The sequence below is a fragment of the Mauremys reevesii genome, linkage group 4 (assembly GCF_016161935.1).
Source record: "Mauremys reevesii isolate NIE-2019 linkage group 4, ASM1616193v1, whole genome shotgun sequence".
NCBI lineage: Eukaryota > Metazoa > Chordata > Testudines > Geoemydidae > Mauremys > Mauremys reevesii.
Genome location: NC_052626.1, coordinates 108,489,528 through 108,506,019, shown reverse-complemented (window position 1 = coordinate 108,506,019; position 16,492 = coordinate 108,489,528). Strand labels below are relative to the sequence as shown.

At 46.6% G+C, this 16,492-nt stretch overlaps 1 protein-coding gene across 2 annotated transcripts in view; it reads right to left on the bottom strand.

Moving 5' to 3' along the window:
- Positions 1-16,492, bottom strand: part of MOB2 (MOB kinase activator 2) — a 156,852-nt gene that overhangs the window by 118,732 nt on the left and 21,628 nt on the right. The gene's annotated exons all lie outside the window — the stretch shown is intronic.

The following is a 16,492-nucleotide window of genomic DNA, read 5'->3' as shown; positions in this document are numbered from 1 at the left end:
GAGTACAAGGTACTGTGGATGTGTCTACACTGCAAAGAACAACCCATGGCACCGAGCCTCAGAGCCTGGGTCAACTGACTCAGGCTCGCAGAAAAACCATAGTGTCTTGTCTTCACTATGTTTTTACAGTGGGATAGCTAATGAATGTTAGTTATCCCTGAGTAAAGACAAGCCCTTAGCGTTCTAGTTTGCATGATTCACAAGGGGTTATCCACAGCTACCGTAGGTTTCCCTTATGGAAAGAAAAAAAAAAAATCAACCAATCATATAGTGGTAGCATTTTGACTGCAAAAGTTAGCTAGGAGCATTAAGCCATTTTCATATGTAGCAATCATCTTTTGTGCTGAAACAAACAGCTCGAAAGTACCGTATCTACTTGATCATAAGCCGGTTCGTTTATAAGCTGACTGTCTCGCCTCCCCCACTCCCAAGATAGATAAGTAAAAAATGGAAAAAATTTATGACCTGCTCGTAAGCTGACCCTATAATTCAGGGGTCAGCAAACTTTGGCTCCTGGGCCACCGGGATAAGCTGCTGGCAGGCCAAGATGGTTTGTTTACTTCAAACATCCGCAGGCACAGAGGTAAACGTAAGTAAACAAAGTGTCCCAGTGCGCAAGCTACTTACCCTGATGGGCCAGGACAGCAACTGGTGGGGAAATTTTTGGGTAGAAAGAAGCTGGGAGTTAGGGGAGTAACCCCTGTGACCACCCCCCACATGACCCATCCCTAGCCCAAGACCCCCCCAACTCTCCCCATCCCATCCCTTTTCACCTTACCTGGGGAGAGCCAGGGGAAGATGTCTCTGGCCTGGCTAGAGCTGCTCCGGCAGTCCAGGCTGCGCGGTGCGGCCGCATCTTGCTCTGGCAGGCCAGGCCGGGCCAAGCTGCACCCTGCTCTGGTAGGCTGGGCCAAGTGGCACGGCTGCAGCCTGCCAGCCCCGGAGCTGCAGCTGCTTCGGAGGCTCAGGGGAGAGCAGCATGGCTAGAAGCGGAGACACTCTGGCCCTACCTCTTCCCTTCTGGCTCTGCTGCCTCTCCTTGCTCCCTCTGTTGGGGAGAGGGGCTGTTTCCCATCTCCCCCTCTCTATACCCGTTCATAAGCCGAACCCCTTCTCTGGTGCTTCCCTTTTTTACTAAAAAAAATTCGGCTTATGAACGAGTATATACGGTACACTATTGGACTCTGCAAGTGATCCATTTTAGTGATTACTGTGGTCACCCAAAAATATGAGTGTTAGACAGTTGGCCCCTAATCATTACAATCAGCATTAAAAACCAGGATAAAAATGCTTTATGATTTCTGAATCAACCACATTGCAGGTTTGACCAACAGCAATATAGTATTTTTTAATCCATAGGTTTAAAAGCACTTTACCAAGGTAGCTAAGCACCACTATTGCCTTTTTATAGGCTGGGAAACTGAGACAGAGGCTAAGTGATTTGTCCAAGGTCACAAAAGTGAAATGGAGCATACATCTCCTTACTCCTTGTATGGTATGCCTCATTCACTGGACTCAAGTTCACATTTCAGTCTAACGGCCCCTGCTAGCAGAAGGCTCAGATAGGCCAAACTGAATTAAAAAAATTTAGGCAAGGACTATTCACAGATTTGTAAGATATGCTCCATTACAGTCCTTAGGCACATTTACAGTAAATCACAAGTCAGAAATAATAGAGGGAGAAGAGTAGATGTGAGAAATTCTTTTTCTCTATGAAGTTTCAGAATTATTAACTCAAATAGAGTGCAGCTTCTGAAATTAACTGCTTTTGATTACCAAGTTTTGTGGTGTCCCAGAACTAAATAAAGCTGTGCTACTGACTGAAAGAAACCAGGTGGGGGAGGGAACCAAGCAACTGCTGCTGATCAGGGAACTACAGACACAAATGTACTTTAACTCTTAGACTACTTTAAAAGTTGTGAAGAATACAGGATATTGAATGCAAAGTCAACATGATTCTGATGAACAGTTGTGTCAGCAGTTGCATCATCAGCCAAAGGGCAGAGATTATACACCACAATTTCACTGGATTCAGTTTACAAACCCTGGTGCAGCAGTTATGACAAATATCTAACAGTAGCTGTCCTCATAAACTGATCTAGGACAGCAATGAGTACAATTCAATAATCAAAGCTGTTTGTATCTATAAGGGAAAGCAAATAACTGTCCAAGGTCTGTCTACAGATGCTGTACTGTGGTGCCAACTATACTCAGATCTTCCTTTTTATTAATATCTTTAATCACTGGGGTGCTTAAAGGCCCCAATCAGGGATTGGGACCTTATATCAGATGCTGCGTGTGTGCGCGCACACACACACACCCTTATCCACACTCGAAGTAGGGTGACCAGATGAGAGATGTGAAATATCAGGACGTGGCGGGGGGAGAGGTGTTTGCCGGCGGAACAATCAAAAAAAAAAAACCCCACAAAAACCCAACAACAAGAGCCGTTGGAGCATAGGAAAAATTGGTGGGGGCTGAGCACCCACCGGCAGCTCCATGCCCCGCCCCGCCCCCCCTGCACCAGCTCGCCTTCACTCTGCCTCCACCTCTCCGAGCTGGCTGCCACGTCCTGCTTCTCCCCCCTCCCTCCAGCGCTTGCGCCACCATACAGCTGATTCACGCAAGCCTGGGAGGGCGGGGGGGAGGGGGGAAGAATGCGGAGTGCTTGGGGAAGAGGTGGGGCCAAGGCAGGGATTTGGGGAGGGATCCAACAGGGCAGTGAGGGAGCAGGGCTGGGGGCGCGGGGCCGAGGCCAGGCCAGGGCGGGGATTTGGGGAGGGATCCAATGGGGGAGGGAGCGGTGGAGTCAGGCCGGGGCCAGGGTGGAGTTGAGGCAGGGGGCGCGAGCCCCCTTCCACCTGTGTGCCGGAGGGCAAAATATCGAGACAGTCCCGATAAAATTGGGACGTCTGGTCACCCTAACTCAAAAGTATTTAATGCCTACTTGATATGTAAGTGACAACATATGGAGTCACATATAGCACTTCATAGCTTCAGAATGGTTTACAAGAACAATACAATATTTCTCGCAAGACTCTTATGGTGTAGATGTTATCCCCATTTAACAGATGAAGATACTGTGAGAGAGACTGACTAGCTCAAGGCCACAGAGGAAGCCAGTGTCAGTTGTGGTTGTAACTCGAATTCCTAGCTTCTGTCTCATCTGCCCAGAAGTACAAAGGCAATAGTAAAGCGCAATAATAAAAGCAAGCGACGAGAGAAAGAATAGCTTCCTGTTTTGTAAATGCCTCGGTTCCTTCACTGAAATGTTATGTTCCAATGAGATGCATCTTACCACGTTAGATGCTATTTTTATATTTTGACAATGAGAAATTTGGTTTTAAATAAAAAAATCCCACCCACAACCACTCATAAATCAGGAAGAAATGAGGTGATGTTTCATAACCACAGAACTTAGCAGCAAAATCTCTCCCTCAGAAAAAGGAAAGGAAAATTCTCAGCCTTGAATCACTTAGGTTCTTTTATTCTGGCAGAGAAGGTAAGACCCTAAACTAGAAAATTATGTAAAAAAGTGAAGGAACTCCTTCTGAGAGTTAGGCAAAAAGCACGCTTGCTTGTGGACACACATACATTCAAACAACTTACTACAAGTGTCCTATAACTAACAAATGGCATTGTTTGCTTTGCTCTTGGGCTAGTGTTCTGATAAGGGAGTCCCAATAAGGGATAAGATGTCAGTGAAACCGTTTTTCACTGTTACAACATTCCAAAGTTAATTGTGGTCTAGGATTGTGTGTAAAGTTCTCTGGTTTACTGCCACTTTAACAACCACCATTAAAAATCATTTTAACCTTTTATCAAAACGTACAGAAAAAGGAAAATATGTAATACATTTGGAATTTAAAGAATAATGGCAGGCCTTTTTAAAAAGCAAAACAGATTTCCCTTGTCATTTTCTTTTCTTTTCAAGTGGCCTTGATTCTACTTTTTGAAAGAAAAGGGAAAGTTAATTCAGGTGTTTCTGAGCTGTTGAAGTCTGACCCTGTTGCTTTAAACACAAAACAAGGCAACCACTATAAAGAAAAAGAAAGGATAGTAAAAAAAAATACCTAACGCAGATTCAGTCTCTGATGCTTACTTTTGCTTGCAACCTAACTGCTATGAAAAATTACAGTCATGCATCTGGTCTCTCTTAGAGACAGAGACCTGGTAAACTTTTACCAGTGTTGGACTGTAAGACATTGCCTGCACTTTGCCTTTCTGGTCACAAGATCACAGCATTGCCGCAAAAGCGTGGAGTTGTCTCAGCCATCTAAGCCAGACATAGCGCTCTAACTTGCTGTCTCAAGGGGGTGAAAAATCACCCTCCTGAGCGCAGCAAGTCTGAGCACTTTAAAGCGATAGTGTAGACAGGCTTCCAGCGCTGGAAGCCATGCTCCCAGCGCTTGGAGTTATTACCAGGAGCGCTGGGAGAGCTCTCTCCCAGCGCTGGCGTGCGACCACACACACACTTCAAAGTGCTGCCGTGGGAGCATTCCCGCAGCAGTGCTTTGAAGTTTCCAGTGTAGACATACCCTTAAAGATAAAAAGACAAAGATATGAAGGAGACGACATAACATGAAGAGGGAAAATGACTAGGGAGGGAATGAAAAGAGGAACCTCAGGTTCATATTTAGTTGTAGTTCAAAAACTTTAGCCGAATCCAAGGGAGCAAGTGATGTCATCTGTTTCTCTCTCTCTCTCTGGCTCAGACCAAAAGACTGTGGTGGTAGCAGTAGTTATAACAGGGAAGCTCACTCCTTAGCACAGTTTAACTTCTATGATCCAGTATTTGTCTCCGACTTTTGTTTACTTCTATCAACAACTTTGTAAAGACCAAGTTGGACCATTACCTTTGACAATTTAGAATATATGTCTTCACACACCCCCACCTGTTTCTTGGGCTACAGCATGGCAGGCCCGCCCAGAGGATTCCGGGGGCCCGGGGTCTTCGGCAGCGGGGGGGCCTTCCGTTCCGGGACCCGCTGCCGAAGTGCCCCGAAGACCCGCGGCGGGGACTCCCCGCCGCCGAATTACCGCCGAAGCCAGACCCGCCGCCGGAGTGCAGCCCGGTCTTCGGCGATAATTCGGCGGAGGGGGGCCCCCGCCGCGGGTCTTCGGGGCACTTCGGCGGTAGGTCCCGGAATGGAAGGGCCCCCCGCCGCCGAATTACCGCCGAAGACCGAGCTGAACTTCAGCGGCGGGTCCCGCTCCGTCTTCGGCGGTAATTCGCCAGTGGGGGGTCCTTCCGCCCCGGAGCGGAAGGACCCCCCGCCGGCGAAGACCGGGAGCAGAAGAAGCTCCTGCGCCCGGCCCCGCAAGAGTTTTCCGGGCCCCCCAGAGCGAGTGAAGGACCCCGCTCCAGGGGCCCCGAAAAACTCTGGTGGGGGCCCCTGTGGGGCTCGGGGCCTGGGGCAAATTGCCCCTCTTGCCCCCCCCTCTGGGCAGCCCTGCAGCATGGTTGCTACTGATTTCAACGTAGGTATCTAAAGTCAAAGTGCAAGTAACATTGACCACCTGGCTTTAAAAATCCACTTCTAGTTTAGTGAAACGATTCTGGTTGTACATACTTGGTATTCAGGAAGCCCAGATGGAGACATCTGTAAACAAAAATTTCAGCTTGCTTCCTTTAAGTAATTTGTTCCTTAACCCTTCCATTTAGTTTACTTAGAAAGATTTTCTGCTGCCACTGCAGTATGTGTTCAGGTCTGGCATTAGCCAGTTCACACTGTGGCTGCAAATATGAGACAATAAGTGCTTGGGTTCTTCATTATGGTGTGAAGTATTGTTTCTTCAAATAAGGCTGTGACCCAGCATAAGAACTGTTACTTAAACCAAATAGTGTAAAAGCTGATCAGAACATCCCCTGTTAAAATACACTTCCTATTTAATTTGCAAGATTCCTTATAGAGGCTGACAACTGAGTTTACATCACAAACATAATTCCTCCTTTGGGCTTCTTGAACAGGAAATCTGGGTTTACAAGCCTTCCCTTAGGCTTGTAAACACACACACACACACGCCACTGAACTTTCCCTTAAATTATTGTTATTCCCTATTGAAGCTAGAAAAAGATTGCTGCTACATAAAAATGTACTTCATCCCCTCATCTGCTCTTCTCTCAAATAATACAGAAGCGGGTTAGTTTATCACCCTGCAGCTCTTTGCTGATTTGCAGGTCCGTGCATGCATATTTATAAATGTATTTCATGAAGCAAGCCAAAAAGTGTTCTAAATGCTTTGCAATGTCAATAGGATGAAGTGGTGTGACAAGGCCAGGGTGACCAGGCCAAGATGAAAGGAAGAAAAGTAGTCAAGTAAATCTATTAACTGAGAGAGACCCCAACATACACACACAGCCTGCAAGACTTCATGCTTCTCCAGAAATAACAGATAAATGCAAAATTTCTTCCAGAAAACTAGACATACCTTGAGCCTCAGAAGGCTTGCAGATTGCAGTTAAGCTTCAGTGAATCAATCTTAAATTGAAAGACATCTTTGCCATCATCACAGCATCATTCTGTCCAAAGCTGGATGAAAGTCTTGTGTGTGGACAAATGTTGCTCTCATTAAACAGAGCTGACTGGCTGCCACAAAGGACCCATCAATTGGCTGATAATCCTTGCAGTGCCTACCAACCATTGATTTCCACCCTGTTGGTGTAGTGAAACTTCCTTCTGCACTTGTGGTATCATTTATCCCAACCTCTGCAATGTGCTGCACCCTGCAGTACCCTTTGTTTTTGAAGAGTAAACCAATGTAATAGTTACCTTCTGAAAATGGTAGCTCATCTATCCATTCCTCTGTCTAGCTATTTCTCACACACATTAATATCAAAGCACAATTGCTTATCTAGCTGATATTCTTAGAAGAATGAATAATAGTGAGCACCACCTAGCTCTAATATAGCTGTTTTCATCAACTCTCAAAGTACTTTACAAAGAAGGTTCCCCACTTTACTGACAGGGAAACTAAGGCATAGAGAGGTGAACTGACATGCCAAAGTTCACCCAGCAGGCCAGTGGCAGAACCAAGAATAGAACCCAAGTCTCACTGCCAGAAGCTGGGAATGGGAGACAGGGGATGGATCACTTGATGATTACTTGTTCTGTTCATTCCTTCTGGGGCACCTGGCATTGGCCACTGTCAGAAGACAGGATACTGGGCTAGATGGACCTTCAGTCTGACCCAGTATGGCCATTCTTATGTTCAAGTCCTTGTCCAGTGCCTTAAATTGTTCTTCCTGTTGTGTATTTCATAACATTTTTTGATCCAAAAACCGTAAGTGTAATTACCAGGAGAGAATCACTGTTGGATGACTGCAAAAATGGTATTACCTGGAGTCTAGTTTCTAGTATCTCCTTCCTCTTCATCACACTAAAAAAACCAGTCACATTAATCACTTGAATAGGGCTAGGGCAGCAATCCTTGTTCTAACAAGCCATGCAGCTCTTTCCATCTAGCGTCCCTTCGCCTGCCAAGTCAAGTGAAAGGGGAGATGAGCTGCAGCTATGCTGTGTATTTGCTCATAAATAGATGCAGTCTCACTAGCCAGGGTTTCCCTTAACTTTCTCTTGTTAGGAGTGTTCAGTTAATACGTTGTGGGATCCTGTTGGATAGTTAGTGGTAGTCTATCTTCTAGTGGAACTTTATGCAACAAAATAGAGAAATATACTATCACTAAAAAGAAATTCAACAAATTAGTGCATAAGGCTGATTACTTCTGAGAGCTTCCTTTTGATTGCCACATGGCTCTTAAAACCCCTTATTTTTACCATATTTTTTCTTCTTAACTATATTTAGGACATGATACTTTGATATACGAGCCCCCACATGGCCTGTACTGGTGTATACACACATGGTAACCCGTAAAAAACTCAGACTTGCATAGTAGTATTAGACTTAAATTCTTTGTACACTCCAGCCACTACAGGGCAACGCGTGCAGCCTGGAGTGTCCGATATGTTCACATTGTATGTGTGCATGCTCATGCACAGGCAGTACAGAGATTATTTCAGAATGGGTATTCCGGAGGTTGGTTAGGTCCAAAGTTTGACATACCTTTTAAACATATTTTTATCGTGAAAGGCTAACCAATTCTTTCTCTCCCCAAAGCAATGGGTCTGTATTCTTAAACAAAAACACCTGAGAGAGAGTGAAGAATGAAACATTTGAGTGTAACACTGCCATCAAGTGGGGTAAAATAAGTCCTTAATCATGGAAGGTATTTGTAGGCTTACTTTGAAGGAAACCACTTCCTGTTATAAGGTATATGGGTCCTCTCTCACAACACTGGCCGTAAGTACCTGACTATGCTAGCCAGGTAACTAGAGAATTGGGGCACTAATTTATATTCAGTATGTTACTTTAGAACACATGCAATCTCCAAGAGATCTTCTGAGACTGAGGGCTGCACAGATGCAGGAATGAGCGCTAATGAGGCATGCAGGTAATGCTATTACAATGCAAAATAAAACTGGCTTTTCAAATTCAGAGGGCCTAATCCAAAGCCCACTGAAGTCAACGGAAAGGCTCCCTTTACCTTCAGTGGGCTTTGGCCCAGGTTCATATATCTGAACCCTGCTTCCCTCTCCTGCCCCACCACCACACACACACCCACACCCATGTCTGGAGATGTGTTAACGGGACACTTGGGACACTTCACCTTGAACCGTCCCTTGAAATGTGTGTCAACTACTTATGCTAAACAATCTGTTTTACCTTCTATTTAGCTGCGACACCCTAAACATATTCCCCAGACCTGAAGAAGAGCTCTGTGTAAGCTCAAAAGCTGGTCTCTCACCAACAAAAGTTGGTCCAATAAAAGATATTACCTTACCCACCTTGTCTGTCTAATACCTGAACAGTGATGTAAGGAATAATTATTTTGCTATCAATTGTCTCTCAGGATTTTAAGATTAGGTTGAGTGGGGTAAACAATACTGGAGTATTACAGTCATTTTTCAAAAAGTGATCCTGCCCCACCATTTCTATTCCATTTATTTACTCACATAAATTAAATAAATTGTTTAGTAACCCACTTACATCCTAATACAATCACACTTCAGTAGATTCTCTTCAAACTTTTATAAATTTTGGAAGAAGACTTGTGTTAACTGTAATTGCCTGAACCCTCTTAGCTCTGCTCGGTCCTTTCTCTCTTAGATTCTGGTTAGTTTTTCCCCTTTCTTTTTTCCTAATCAGTACTGCCAAAGAGTACTGCAGTGTTCCAGGGTCAAAGCGCTATACAGGGAAAGCTGGCAAAGCTCTGCAGCAATGTTCCTTGACTGCACAGACTGGTTGTCTCTATAGTCTGTTCTGTAAGGTGTGTCCAGACAGAAGTCCTATAGTCATTGTGCATATGTGCTTTGGAAAAAACACTGAATAATGTACGATGTTCTGAAGTATAATGATAAACATTTTAATATTTAAATATTTTCCTCTCATTTTTAATGGCTGATTACAGTTTTTGAATTTGTAGCTCTAAGAACTGAAGTTCAATATCCACAAAACAGGCACTGCATGGATGGCAGAAATGCCTATTTGCTCCACCATGCTGGCAATATATCGAAGCCTTGACCCGGAGGAGCCACCATGAAAGCATAGTTCAGTTCCCAGGTCATTCACCCCTGGGTGAGAACAACAACAAAGATTTCAGTTTTGGTGCTGGTTATTACCTGGACATCTTTCTGCTACAAACTGAACACTCTCCCCAACCACCATTTGATGGTTGTAGCTTTAAGTTCACTTCTATCCAGGGGTGGATTAACAAATCTGGCACCCCTAAGCCCTCAAAAAAAATGTCGCCCCATCCCGCCCCCGCCCCACACCAGCTCACCTCTGCTTCCCCGCAGCAAGCCTGGGAGGGAAGGGGGAGATGTGACATGCTCGGGGGATGGCGGTGGTGGAGTGATGGTGAGCTGGGGCAGGGAGCAGTTCCCTGCCCCGCCCCCCAAGAGTTACTCCCCGCACCTGCCGGCCCCAGGTCACCTCCACTATCCCCCATGTGCACCGCTACTCGCTTCTCCCTCCCTCCCTCCCAGTGCTTTCGCACCGCAAGTCTGGGAAGGAGCGGGGAGAGAGAAGAGGAGTTGCGGCGCACTCAGGAGATGGCAGCGGTGGAGCAGAGGTGAGCTGGGGCGGGAAGCGGTTCCTGGCCCCCCCGGGGTTACTCCCCACGCCCGCGGGCCCCAGCTCACCTCTGCTCTACCTCCTCCAAGTGCCGCTACTCGCTTCTCCCTCCCTCCCAGCACTTTTGCGCGGCAAGCCTGGGAGGGAGGTAGAAGGAGGGAAGTGCGGCACGCCTGGGGGAAGAAGCAGGCCGGGGATTTGGGGAAGGGGTGGAGTTGGGGAGGGCGCGTGAGCAAATTTGCCACCCCTGCAAATTTGCCGTCCTAGGCCTAGGCCTTGTTGGCCTAGGCCTTGTTGGCCTAGGCAATAATACGTCGCTGCTTCTATCCTTGACTCCAGTGAACAAGGTGAAAGGTATGTAGCGGACTACCAGTCTCTCAAGTTCTCAGAATTACTTTTTACCCTTCCTTTTACTTGCTCTCCCCTGCAAACTTCCTACCTTGGATTGGAGAGAAGATGTTCCTTCCACATCCTACAGCTAGTCCATGTTGTTCCAAGCATCAGTCAGAAAGGAACTTGCTAAGAAGTCCTGTTAGATAACGCGTCCCTTTCCCTGCTCCCCAGCCCATACTCAAGATTAAGACTGTAATCCTGAATATGACAGTGTTGTGCATCTATTAGACTAGGGAGGCAGCATGGTCTGGTGAATTAGGTCAGACGGTGACCTGAAGAACTCTATGTAAGCTTGAAAACTTGTCTCCCTCACCAACTGAAGTTGGTCCAATAAAAGATATTACCTCACCCACCTTGTCTCTCTAATCTCCTGAGACCAACATCGCTACAACAACACTGCATATGAACAGAAAAAATCTTTAGGACTCTTACTCCCATGGAGGTATATAAAAACAATATCAAAAGGGATTTAAGCAATTCAAAGGTGGAGATGGGGGACTGCATGGCAAAATCAAATCCTTTAAGATAACTGCTGGGCTAGGGGCTTTTTTTTTGGTACATTTCTGCTTTGTAACAAAGTGACACCTAAAATAAATTTCCTAAAACAATGCTAAAATATTTGACATGCACTTGTCTTTACCCAGAGGAAGCCCCAACAAAATATAAACATTTCTAACTGCCCCAAGTCACAGCACTCAACCTTGACTCAAACTTAGCCGTCCAAGGAATCAACATAATGCTTCAGATCTGCGATCACCAGAATGTGTTATTGTAGGGCTAGGAAGATTACTTCCTCCCAAAGAGTTCTGCCACCTCCTCATGCTCCAATAGAGCAAAGCACTTAAAATACATATTTAACGGTAGGTACGTGCTTTACTCTATCAGGGCCTTAACCATCAATGGGGAACAGTACACTCACTTATGTCATTCACAAATCTGGAGCAGGGCCAAGTGTAAGCTCTTACTCCTGGGGAAATGCTGTGCCACTGCACACATGCAGAATTCATGCTCCTACAGATTTCTTTGCTTCCCCACAGAAAAATGACTTTCTGGTGGAGAAGCAAAGGGAAGCTGCTTCCCTTCTCTCCCCCCAGCAGCACAGGCGCATTCTTTCAGGTGCCCAGAGCAGCCAGCAGAGAGGTAAATTGCCACGGTGGGACACCCATGGGTGTAGTTTGCAGGGGCAGGGGGGCATTGCCCTCCCAAAGAGAGGAGAGGGGCTACGCAGTGTCACGTGTCACTGCCCCCGCTCTTTTCTGCAAGTGCTGAGCTACTCAACACTAGCTCTGCTCAGCCTGCTGGGAGGGAGCAGGTTCAGTCATTTCCCCGCTGCATCTCCCCCGGACGTGTTTCTGGCTCCCTAGGCTCCTCTCCCCACCAGCTGGGCCCGAGAAGGGTGCAGAAGAGGTGACAAAGAGTAGCTTCTCTCCTGCCGGGTGAGGGAGGGTGGCTGCTCTGGCTCGATGCCTCTGCAGCGGCCTCCTGGGTCCTAGTGCCAGTCATCTTACCCTTCTATGAGTGCTAGGCACCCTTCATGGCCACCATCCTGTTTCCAGTACAATGGTGAGTACCTGCAGTGGGGTGGGGTGGGGCGGGGCAAGGGGGAAGGAAAAAGGAGGAGCCCAGCATGCAGCATCCGCTCAGCAGTAACTGGGGCTCCCCCATTAAGCAGGCCCATCCCCTCCAGCACTGGCAGCCCAGGTACGACTCCAGGCAGCAGTAGAGAGCCAGTCAGGCAGGGGAACTGGCACATGCACAAACCCCCTTCAAAAAACAGCAATTAGACGACACCTATGACGCCACGTTCGGTGGTTTCTACCCTGCGCTGGGCTCAACTGTTAGTCCCAGCTGGGCTGCTGGCAGGGAAGGAGGGAACTTCCTCTTCCCCTGCAAGGAGCAGCCAAGGCTGGGGCTACCCCCAGAAACCTCCCTGGTTGCAGGAAGCTCTGCACCCTCCTGCTTCCTTCCCCCATCACCCGTCGGCAGCAGGGGGAGAGGGTCACTGTGAGGGGGAGAGGGTCCTGTCCACCCACCTGCCATGCAGGAGGACCTTCCCCCATACCCAGACCCCCCCCATGGAGCCTCACCCCGACACACTCAAAACCCCCCCACGAGCCCTCCACATCCAGAACCCCCACTCCACTGAACCTCAGTCCTGTATCCAGAGCACCCCTGCATCTGACCCACCCCCACCAACCCCCAGCATCCAGACCCCTCCCCCACTAAGCTCCCACCCTGAGAGCCCCACTCACTGCACCTGGACCGTCCCACCATGCCCCACTCCTCCAACCCCTCCCCACCAAGCCTCCCACACCCAGACCACCCTGCCATGTCCCAACCATCTTCATCTGGACCCCCCACAGAATCCCATTGCCCCTGCACCGGGAATCCCCCAAAAAGCTCTTGTGCATCCAGATCCCCCCTGCACTCAGACTTCCCACTGAGACATCTACATCCAGATCACCCCACACAAAACCCTTTCACCCACATCTGGACCCCTCCATACTAAGCCCCTCCATACTTGCATTCTGCTGGGCTGAGCCTGCCTGCCCACACCTGATGTGCCTGGTGCAGAGGGACAGAGCGCTGGGGTGTTCCTGGAACAGGCCCGGAACTTGTGCTGAGTCAGGATCGGGTGCAGGCTCACAACCGAGTCCATGTCCCAGGGGGAGGGGAAAGCACAGGCTGCAGGGTCATCTCCCACCTCCCTGCAGCTAGTGGCCTGTGCTTCCCCTGCCGTGCTGGAGCCTCCACATTTATTTATTGAGAAATAATTTGCAGAATTTTAAAAGTGTGCAGAATTTTTATATTTTTGGCACAGAACTCCCTCAGGAGGAAGCTCTGCAGGGGCTTCAGCCAAGTTAGACATGCTTGTGCCCTATCCAGTTCCATCTCCACACCCATGACACTACACTGCCTGCCACCACCACGCCTTCTCCCCAAAACACCAGAGGCTGTTCTATAGGAACCAGGAGGTGGGGCTGCAGTTCCACTTTGCATGCTAGGGGAAAAAAGAGTGGGATGGATATTAGGGAACACTTTCTTTGTTGCAGCCTTCTGGCAACAGGGGTACGTGTGATGGTGCCCAGGCTGGGTGTGCTCATCTCCTATGGGGCCTTATGCAACCATCTAGGTAGCACAACTCTACAGCTGCCACTGTGTCCTATGAGAAGGATGTGTCATTGTTCTGTTTTAAAAAGACTTTATAGCCTTTGTGGGAAGACCACACAATTTCAAACTTGCCTAGTCATTAAGTATACACTGGAAGCTGTTCTCCAGCTCCATAACTTTATTTAGGTGTTTGTATGGATGGAGGACATTTTACAAACTCGAAATAACCTTTCTTTATATGCATTTAAATTGGTTTTATGGGTCAAGTTATAGTAATTTTAAAAGATTTACTCACTAAGACTCATTAGTGGCATCAGCTCATTAGGTCACTGCCAGTGTTCTTTTTAAAATCTACTTCACTTGACAAAGTTTAGTTTCCCCCTTTAACTACCACAACAATACGTGACTCTAAACACAGCCTTTGCCTGCTGGATAGATGTAAAATATCCTTATCACATCTTTCAATTAAAAGTAGGGTGTTCTGCTTCCTTAATGGTGTCTGAACAAACATAAAAAGCTACAGGAAAGGAGAAACTTTCCACTTTCATGTTATCTATAGGCTTGATCAGCACACAGCCAGAAGTTGAAAGCCCAGTTCTGTGTGGAAGGCTTCACTTAAAAGCAACCCAGACAAGCACCTAATCTGGGAATGCCTGATTGCCTGCAGAAGAAGTGTGTCATTTTTAATATGCACAACTCTAAAACTGACTTAGAGTTCTTGACTCTCAAAGTCACTGTTTATGTATATTTTCTAGGGCTTGATCTGGAGTCATTAATGCCTGATGGTATCCAAAGTCTAGGTTTCTGGTATCTGTGGAACTAACTAATCACACCAGAGGAAATCAGATTTTTCATTGCCACAATTCAATTACTCTGGAAGTACAGCAACTGGCTGTACTCAGTGCCTGATCAGCACTTCAGGAGCAGCACTGGTATTTGCTGAGCTGGGGTTGTCACCTGATCACCCTTACAGGTGGGGGCAAATTGTTTCTATTTAGAGAGGAGAAAGGTGATTGGCAGAAAAATGGTTTTCTTCATGAGGCTCTTTTAAAACCATTTAGCCTGCCCTTTACTCGGATAACGTATTGGCACTCTGTGATGAGGCACTTCACGATGGAGCTCTTCCTTCATCAACACACACAAGCCCACTGCTATTTATCTGGTGCATAAGCCCGGGTTCTCTCAGACAATTAGGAGGGGAAGTTAATAATATCCCAAGAGACAAAATTCAAATGTATTTTTTTGAAACATGAAATAGATTAAATGGACATTATACTTTTCTAAGTTAGCCTTTGCTCTGTATAATCAAGAGAGCAGGACTGACAGAGTGGCATTTTCTCCCTTGCCCACTGTGGACTGATTCCAGGCCATCTGTGAGGAATGCCAGACAGGGCATTCTATCTTTCCTGCAGCACAGCACAGCGATGCCAGCCACTTTACTGCAACAAATGGAGGGGAGAGCGAGGGAGGAAGGGCAGGCAGGGAGCTTCTTTTGTTTTCCTTATTTGTTTGTTTGCTTTACTCGAGCAGCAAGCAGAGGGCTTTCCTCTTGCCAAATTCACTCCCATGGTGAAATGTTCCCAATTACACTGTGGTGGAGAGAAAAACAAAGTTTGCAATTAGAGCTGCAGGAGTTTGAGCCTCACTTCCCAGACAATAAGTGAGACTGCCAAGTATGGTGCATCTCTGCAAAGAACTCAAACCTGAGCAGATCACCTACTACAATTATTTCTTCAATAAATTACTTTCATAAAGTGCCTTTTCTTTAACAAAATACTCCAAAGTATGTGGAGTACTCACTATAAGCCTCTGTTACTAGTCAGCCTTCTATAAGCCATTTCACCATCTTCCAACTCTCCTCAGTTTTATATCTGCATCACCTTCAAAGAGCTGGATGGCTAACTCAGGGTTCTATAGAACATGCAGTTATGCAGCATAAAACTAGTTCTTACTCTTTCACAGCGCATAGGGAGGTGGTTTTACATATCTTGTGCAAGAAAAATCAAATACTTCTCCTTGGGACATTCTCTTTGTTGGAGCCCTAAAATCACCCATCCTTCGTATGTCTCAGAGCCCCAGATTGCAATGGTCCTTCTTCCACTGTCCAGAGACAGTCAATACAGAGAGGAAACTGAAAGAGACATTATACCTCACTCACCTAAGAGAAGAAACTCACTCCCTGTGTAGCAATCTCAGCTCCTGCCAGACCAGGAAACAAGAGTGTGGAATGGGATTCTAACCTGGGCATTGCAGAACGCTGCCCATGCACCAAGACAGTCCCACGTGCTGGATATTTTATATTACATTGCAAGGCAATAGCCTCAATTCCTTTCAATTTTGGTGCAATGGTGAAAGTTCAGTTTGTTCCACATGTTGAGCAAATGGAACACAGGAAAAATATAGATGCAAGAGAGTCTGTTGGAGTTTAATGGTGAATCAACAATAGGTTCTCGCAGGGCTGCAAGCCCCATCCTAAAAGACATAATCCTGCAAATATAAATTCAATAATTCTGGGAGTTGCACAGCTGTTTAAGACTAAAGTAGAGCCAACGCTAAAGATTTCCATTTGCAAACGAGTTTTCCTTAAGTCACACCTTAATAAGTTTAACTGGACTTATTTTCCCTCTTTATGTCCAATGGTTAGCCAGTGTATGTTTGAAGAAAAAGAGAATAGGGGAGAGAAGGAGAAGAGAAAAAGAATGACGACAAAAGCCAATGTTTAACCCCTACCTCCAAGGCAAAAAAAAAAAAAACCCTAATCTTTACCTACTGTAAGACCTCTGTCCAGTTTTGATCTGGCATGCAACTTTTGCCCACAAAAAGAGTGCAGCAATACACTAAAAGTAAACATATT